The sequence below is a fragment of the Alosa pseudoharengus genome, unplaced genomic scaffold, assembly GCF_046254945.1.
Source record: "Alosa pseudoharengus isolate Yale_2024_CS ecotype anadromous, Long Island Sound unplaced genomic scaffold, YU_APseudo_1.1 YU_APseudo_1.1_scf_25, whole genome shotgun sequence".
In the NCBI taxonomy this organism is placed as follows: Eukaryota; Metazoa; Chordata; class Actinopteri; order Clupeiformes; family Clupeidae; genus Alosa; species Alosa pseudoharengus.
Window position 1 is genome coordinate 2297786 of NW_027468696.1, and position 7115 is coordinate 2304900.

The following is a 7115-nucleotide window of genomic DNA, read 5'->3' on the forward strand; positions in this document are numbered from 1 at the left end:
AAAATCATAATTTAATGTAATGTTTGTTTGATTTTTTGTATGTATTCTTCGTGTAATACCTAGTCGCTTTAAATGGACATTATTTTCTGTATATTCTGCCCTGACAGTGGTATAAAGCATTGATACTTTTTCAGCCTGCATTGTGCTACCTTAATGTTGATCTGTGAGATCTATTGCTGCCATCGTAAACTGCTGCTGATAGACAGTGCTCCCCTTCAAACATCTAGATATTGCTCAGAACTTTGACATTGGTGGTGTCTTGGTTCTGTGTCGCTAAATCTCTGACTGATTTTTTTCTATCTGACGGTGTACATAATATAGGTGATGCCTTTTCATCTGATGTCTCAGACATGACAGTGTAATTCCGAAAACTTGACAGAGGTTTTCCTGAGACCTTATGCCTTTTCATCTGACACCTGACTCTGACATCTGAGGATGTCCTAATATGTACTGCCAAGTTTCTACTGAGCAGTCATGCTATTGCTAGCTGCCTTCACCAGCGTGAGGACGGAAGCCAGAGATGGAAAAGGAATGGCACCATGAATGAGGATCAGTCGCTGTTGAAATCTGATCTGCGGGCTAGTTTTCTCGCATCTGTCTGACCAGAGAAATATCCCAGGACAGCTGACCAGAGCGTGTAAAGCTCTAAAGACGGTATAGCATTGACGAGTCAAGGACTGTTGAAGAGCATCAAGTGGCAGCGCTGCAGTTGGACTGTTCAACATCATCATGCTGATGCTACGTGTTGTGACATGCAGAGTGACCATTACCCATGAACTTCTGATTTATTAATTGATCATTTGTTTGTAATGTCTACTGTGTCTTATGTAAGGGATAATGGCCTTTGAGGTGTCCTGTTATACGGAATTAATGACCATTACCCATGAACTTCTGATTTATTAATTGATCATTTGTTTGTAATGTCTACTGTGTCTTATGTAAGGGATAATGGCCTTTGAGGTGTCCTGTTATACGGAATTAATGACCATTACCCATGAACTTCTGATTTATTAATTGATCATTTGTTTGTAATGTCTACTGTGTCTTATGTAAGGGATAATGGCCTTTGAGGTGTCCTGTTATACAGAATTAATGGCCATTACCCATGAACTTCTGATTTATTAATTGATCATTTGTTTGTAATGTCTACTGTGTCTTATGTAAGGGATAATGGCCTTTGAGGTGTCCTGTTATACGGAATTATTGGCCATTACCCATGGACTTCTGATTTATTAATTGCTCATTTTTTTGTTATGTCTACTGTCTGTTATGTGTGTGTTACTGTAAGTAGGCCAAATAACGGGTTTGCTGGCATCTCTTGCCGCTCTGTCTGTCAATCTGTGTGTCTGTGTGTGTGGAGCGCTTTGTGCAGCATGAAAAATGTGCTATACAAATAAAAGTACTTAAAATTACTTACTCACCTTCCATAATGTTACTCAGCATCTGTCTGGCCACATCCATCTCTCCATGTATCTACATTTATCCACTTTCATAATGTTATTTGTCCTTGTAACCAGTACAATTTTATCATCACAAACAAATCATTTAGTTTAGGTATGGCACATAGGCACAACGTTATTCCAACTAAAACAAATAACTTTATGAAGCCAGGCATAACATTGCTTGATACTTGAATTAAAAAAAAATATGTTAACCACTTCAGGAGAGACCTATATGGTTTAACTGTAACTGTCGCTAACTACCTAAAGTTTGTTGGCATAGCAGATATTTGCACAACCCATGTTTAATCGTTCTGCTAACATAACATCACTGAGTCAACCTCTGATGTCGATCCCCATCATTTGGCACCCTCTATTAATATTGAAACAACATCCACCACACTAAACACTTTTAATGAATGCATAATAAGTGGTGTTCTGGTTTGGTTCGATGGACCTCGACCCCCCCCCCCCCAACACACACACACACACACACACACACATACACACACACACACTTTATTTCAAATTCTCAGAAAAGGGTGTTGTCTGTACATTTCTTCATACCATCTCCTGGTGTCAATGGTGTCCATTAATGTTTGTGTGTGTGTTTCATATCAAAATAAAAACCTGCATTTTGCACAAACAAATAAATATACATCATAATGGTCTGCTTTCTTGTTTTGTGACTCAAACACCACCTCTTAATGAAATGATACTGATCCCTAAATGCATATTTCAACCTCTCAACATTGGGAGTTGTCCACATTGACAAGTGATAACCACATGCGTGTTCTCTGTGTAGTTCCTCATATTAGCACAGCCAGTAAAACTCTTTAGGTCAACTTAAGTATATGACGCAGAGAGATATTAGACGAGAGAAAAGGCCACACCTTTCATAATTCTGGACCAACTTTTCCCTTGCCTCACAGCAAGCAAGGGTTAACTTTACTTACTTACTTACTGCCTGTTTTGCCTCCTGGCAAGTGGGCTGTTTTCTGGACACCTTCCAATGTGTTGCGTTTTGTGTCCACTCTAGTGTCTACGGGGCTCCCGTAACACAGTAGAGATCGCTACTCCTGTAGGTGTGGGTGCGCTCGTCTTCGGACTGTGAGGATTTCACAGGGTAAAAGAGGAGGTATGCGTTTTGGGACTACTCTGGTGTCTAAAGGGATTCCCTTTAACACAGTTGAGTAGTCACAAAATGCATACCTCCTCTTTAAAACAGTCTCTCTCTCTCTCTCAACCAGTTGATGAAATGCACCTGTTAGTGAGCTGTGCACATCCTACCCTCCAAGGTTTGAATCTATGAAACAATTCCACAATATTAAGACAGCTACAAGATGTATAAGAACCTGCAAGAAGCAAATATATAATGACATATACTATATGTTATACAATGTATGTCAGAAACACAAACAGATCTCAGCTTGCTAGAGTTCCATGAGGTCACTCAGTGTCAACCACACAAGTTATTGCTCCCTCACAAATGCACGTGTCAGACACCATCAAACACCAGACCACAGAGATGGCCGCTGATATAGCTGATAAGCTCTGAGCAGCTCCTGACAGAGCGTCGTCACATGACCAGATGTGCAAGATGGAGGAAAAGCGCCAAGCGCAGAGTTGGATGGAGCTGAGCTGTGCTGAGGTCTGATTGGAAAGCCCCTTTGAAGAAGTGCATTCATTAATTATATTAAAGTCTTCAATGTATGCCCCAATATCTCCTTTTCTATCTTAATTCTTCTAGGAAGAAATAAAGGTAGTGTATGTAAAAAAAATATACAAATAATATGTGAGTTTATTTTTATATTTTTTGTTATATATGCAGTATATATTATGTGTATCTCTCTCTCCCTCTCTCTCTCTCTCTCATACTTACTGTATGTGTGTGTGTTGTTTTTTTAATGTTTTTTTTAATGATGTGGGGGGGTAGTATTTATTTATATGTTTTTTTTAATCATAATGTAATTGTTTCAGTTTATTATAGTGTATTAAAACAGTTTTACAATTAATATTTTTTGACAGCCTTGACGTGTATGCGAGTGCCTCCTTAGTGGCCTCTGTCTGTGTGTTGATTGTGGTCATGTCACTGCCTGTGACTTCTACTGAAAATAATCTTTGAAAAAAAAGGAGGAGGGGTATGAGGAGGAGGAGAAATGAGAACATCACAGAGGAGTCTTCCTGTTCTCTGTTCTCTCAACAAGATGTTTGCTTATTTAGGCAAGTTTGGTTAGATTAGATTAGGCCAACATTTAAGATCGCTACCCACACAGCAATAGCCATCTCTGTCTCATATGCAAATTATTTGATACATTAGTATATGTGTAAGCACGTGCGCACACACACATACACACACACAAGCGCATGCACACACACATACACACACACACACACACACACACACACAGGGTGCGATTTGTGTAAAAACCAGAGGGGGGGATGATTTTGAATAAGTTTGTAATCCCCCCCCCCCAAAAAAAAATGAACGAACGAACGAACGATTCATAGCCTATAATGTCATGGCTAATAAGATATTCATTTTGCCACCTTTGTAACATTTTAGTTTTAGTCTACCGTGGTGAATGACTTTAAACAGCGAGTGTGCTTGGTATGATGATCAGCTCCTCTAATGCAGGGTAGGACTACGTTTTGACAAGCAATACAATTCACCTTGTTCTTGCCCCATCTGAAATGACTCCTCTACTTTTGCTGCCTCCATCCTTTCTGTATTTGTTGTGTAAAAAAACGTTGTATATGATGGCACTGAAGTCTTAAGTTAGTGAATTGGCTAAGTTGGTAACCAAATAGCCTACACATTGCGCTACACGCTGCGTAGGCTACGTGCATTCTCTCTCCTGCTGATTTGCGTTCAGTAGCCAAGTGCGTAATATTGCAAAAGTTGAAAAAATAAATGTGTTTATTGTAGCCTACAGAAAATAAATAGCCTACTATCCTACTGTCAGTTAATCGGCTACAGTGCAGTGAAGAGTTTGGAGAGTAAAGTTATAGGGCAACTTGAAGTTTTATGAAAATAATTTACGAACCAGAACATAAAGACCATATGGAGCTTCTATTTCTTGCAGCTGTTAAAACACCCGCTAGATAGTTTAAATACCAACCAACATTCGTTTTTGCAGTAGGCCTAGCCTACAGATTATTTCTGAAAGTTATTTGTCTACTGGCTCGATCAAACGAGTGCTTTCTCGTTCGTACTCCACAAACTACAGGTGTTTCGGTAGAGAGCCATTGAATAAGCGATGCCAAGCAATTTCTGTAACACTTTTTGTGACATTCAGCAAATATCTCCTCATTTAATGTAAGTTCCTTCGGACAATAGGCCTACGTTCTACTCTACGTGCAGTTGTCCTCCATCTCAGTTGCATCAGTTTTCTACATTTTGAAGGTTCTAAAATATGACGATATGCTTCACTGAATCCTTCTCGTTTTCTTTCATTTGTCCAGCTAACTTTTCCATTGAAACTAGCCATTTATGATGGATTACAGACTCGACATTCTGAAATGTCCTGCTAGATCAAGGCCAAATTAAGTTATCACACAGCCACTCTGTCAGCAGCATGAGTGCTGACGGTGACGGTGCGTTTCTGATGTCAGATTATTATGTAGGCCTAGGCTAGCCTACTAGACTGTTCTCACGTTGCAGCGCTTTACTTATATGAAGTAGCATTAATCAATATGAGGGGCAGAGGGGGATAAATGTTGTCCCCACCGGGGATAAAAATAATTTAGCAGAGGTAGGGATAGGAAAACCAGAGGGGGGGAAATCCTCACCATCCCCCCCTACAAATTGCACCCTGCACACATATATGTGGAGGGTTATAAAATAAGCTTTCACATTTTTGGAGAGATGGAGATCCATGGAAGGCCTCTCACTCTCTCTCTCTCTCTCTCTCTCTCTCTCTCTTCCTCTCTCTATCTTCCTCTCTCTCTCTCTCTCTCTCTCCCTCTCAGTTGATAAAAAGTGTCTGTTAGTTAGCAGCCACAAGAAGTATAAGAATGCCAAAAAAGTTGCAAATATAATGAGATATGTTATATGATGTATTTCATTATTGCAAGTCCAACAAATGTTTAAAGACAAGCTGATTTCCATTTCCTAGAGTTGCATGAGGTCACTCAGAGTCAACCACACAATTAGTCATGCCTATGAGTATGTATGTTAACTTTCTCTTTCTTTCACATATGTGTGTATTTGTGGGAGTATTTTTTTTTAAGGGGGGTATTTATGTATGTCTATGTTTTAATCATCATGTAATTTTAGTTTATTATAGTGTATTTAATCTACATTTTATTATTTGTATTATCCTTTTTGGCAGCCGTGACACATCAAAGTCAAAAGTCAAAGTCAAAGTCAGCTTTATTGTCAATTTCTTCCCATGTTCCAGACATACAAAGAGATCGAAATTACGTTTCTCACTATCCCACGGTGAAGACAGGACATATTTTATCAATTTAGGTCCACAGACAAACATAACATTCAAGTAAAACAAAAAAGTAAGTAAATAAGTAAATAAGAGGGCACATATAATGAACAAACAAGAGCAGCAAAATTTGGTTGAAATTGTGCATAGACAGTCAACAAAACACTAGTGCAAAGTCAGGCCAACAAAAGGCTGAGGTAGTTCTGTTTGACCTAAGCAAGAAAGAAAGTGGCATAGCGGTGCAAGCTATGTAAGAGCAGCAGAAGTGTTGTGTTTTCAGGACAACAACAACAAGTTGCAAAGTGTACAAGTGTGCAAGTGGAGCAGTGCAGGCGGCCATTGTGGTTCCAATGTCCAGGATGTTATGTAGCTGAGGGTGGAGGGGGGAGAGGAGGGGGAGAGTTCAGCATCCTAACAGCTTGGTGTATGAAGCTGTTGATGAGTCTGGTAGTGCGGGAGCGCAGGCTTCTGTACCTCTTCCCAGAGGGCAGTAGATCAAACAGATTGTGAGCGGGGTGACTTGCATCACTCACAATTTTGGTCGCCTTGCGGGTGAGGTGGGTGGTGTAAATGTCCTTCAGGGAGGGGAGTGAAGCACCAATAATCCTTCCAGCTGTGTTCACTATGTGCTGCAGGGCTTTCCTGTTGTATTCAGTGCAGCTTCCGCCCCACACAGCGATACACATACCCATTTGAGCCTCTTTTTGTGTGGTATTGACACTGCGTGTGCTCACTTCTAATGAAAATTAGCTTTGAAAAAAAAGAGGAGGGGAAACGAGAACATCACAGATGAGTCTTCCTGTTCTCCGGGTCAACCACAAGATGCTTTGCTTATGCATGCCAGTTTGTGTGTCTGGTTAGACTAGATCAACACTGAAGATCGCTTCCCGCACGGTAAGAGCTGTCTCTGTTCTACTTGTTTGTCAATTATCCACTTTTGAACGCGTTTTAGCAAACACATTTGCTAGTTAACTAAGCATACACTGGGCTACCGTTATGTCTATTCACATGCTCACTCAGGCACTCTAATGACAAACAGCAGCTGTTGCATGAGACTGAACACTATTATTTCTGTTTACAGTTCCACTTTACTTGTCTGAATGGAGTGTGTGAAGGCAGGAGTGAACTAGCTAGGATGAAAACAGCACTTTCTCTCTCTCTCTCTCTCTTTCTCTCTCTCTGCTAGTCATGCGCACCATAACTCAGGGTAATAAGACACGCTTAATGACACAAATGC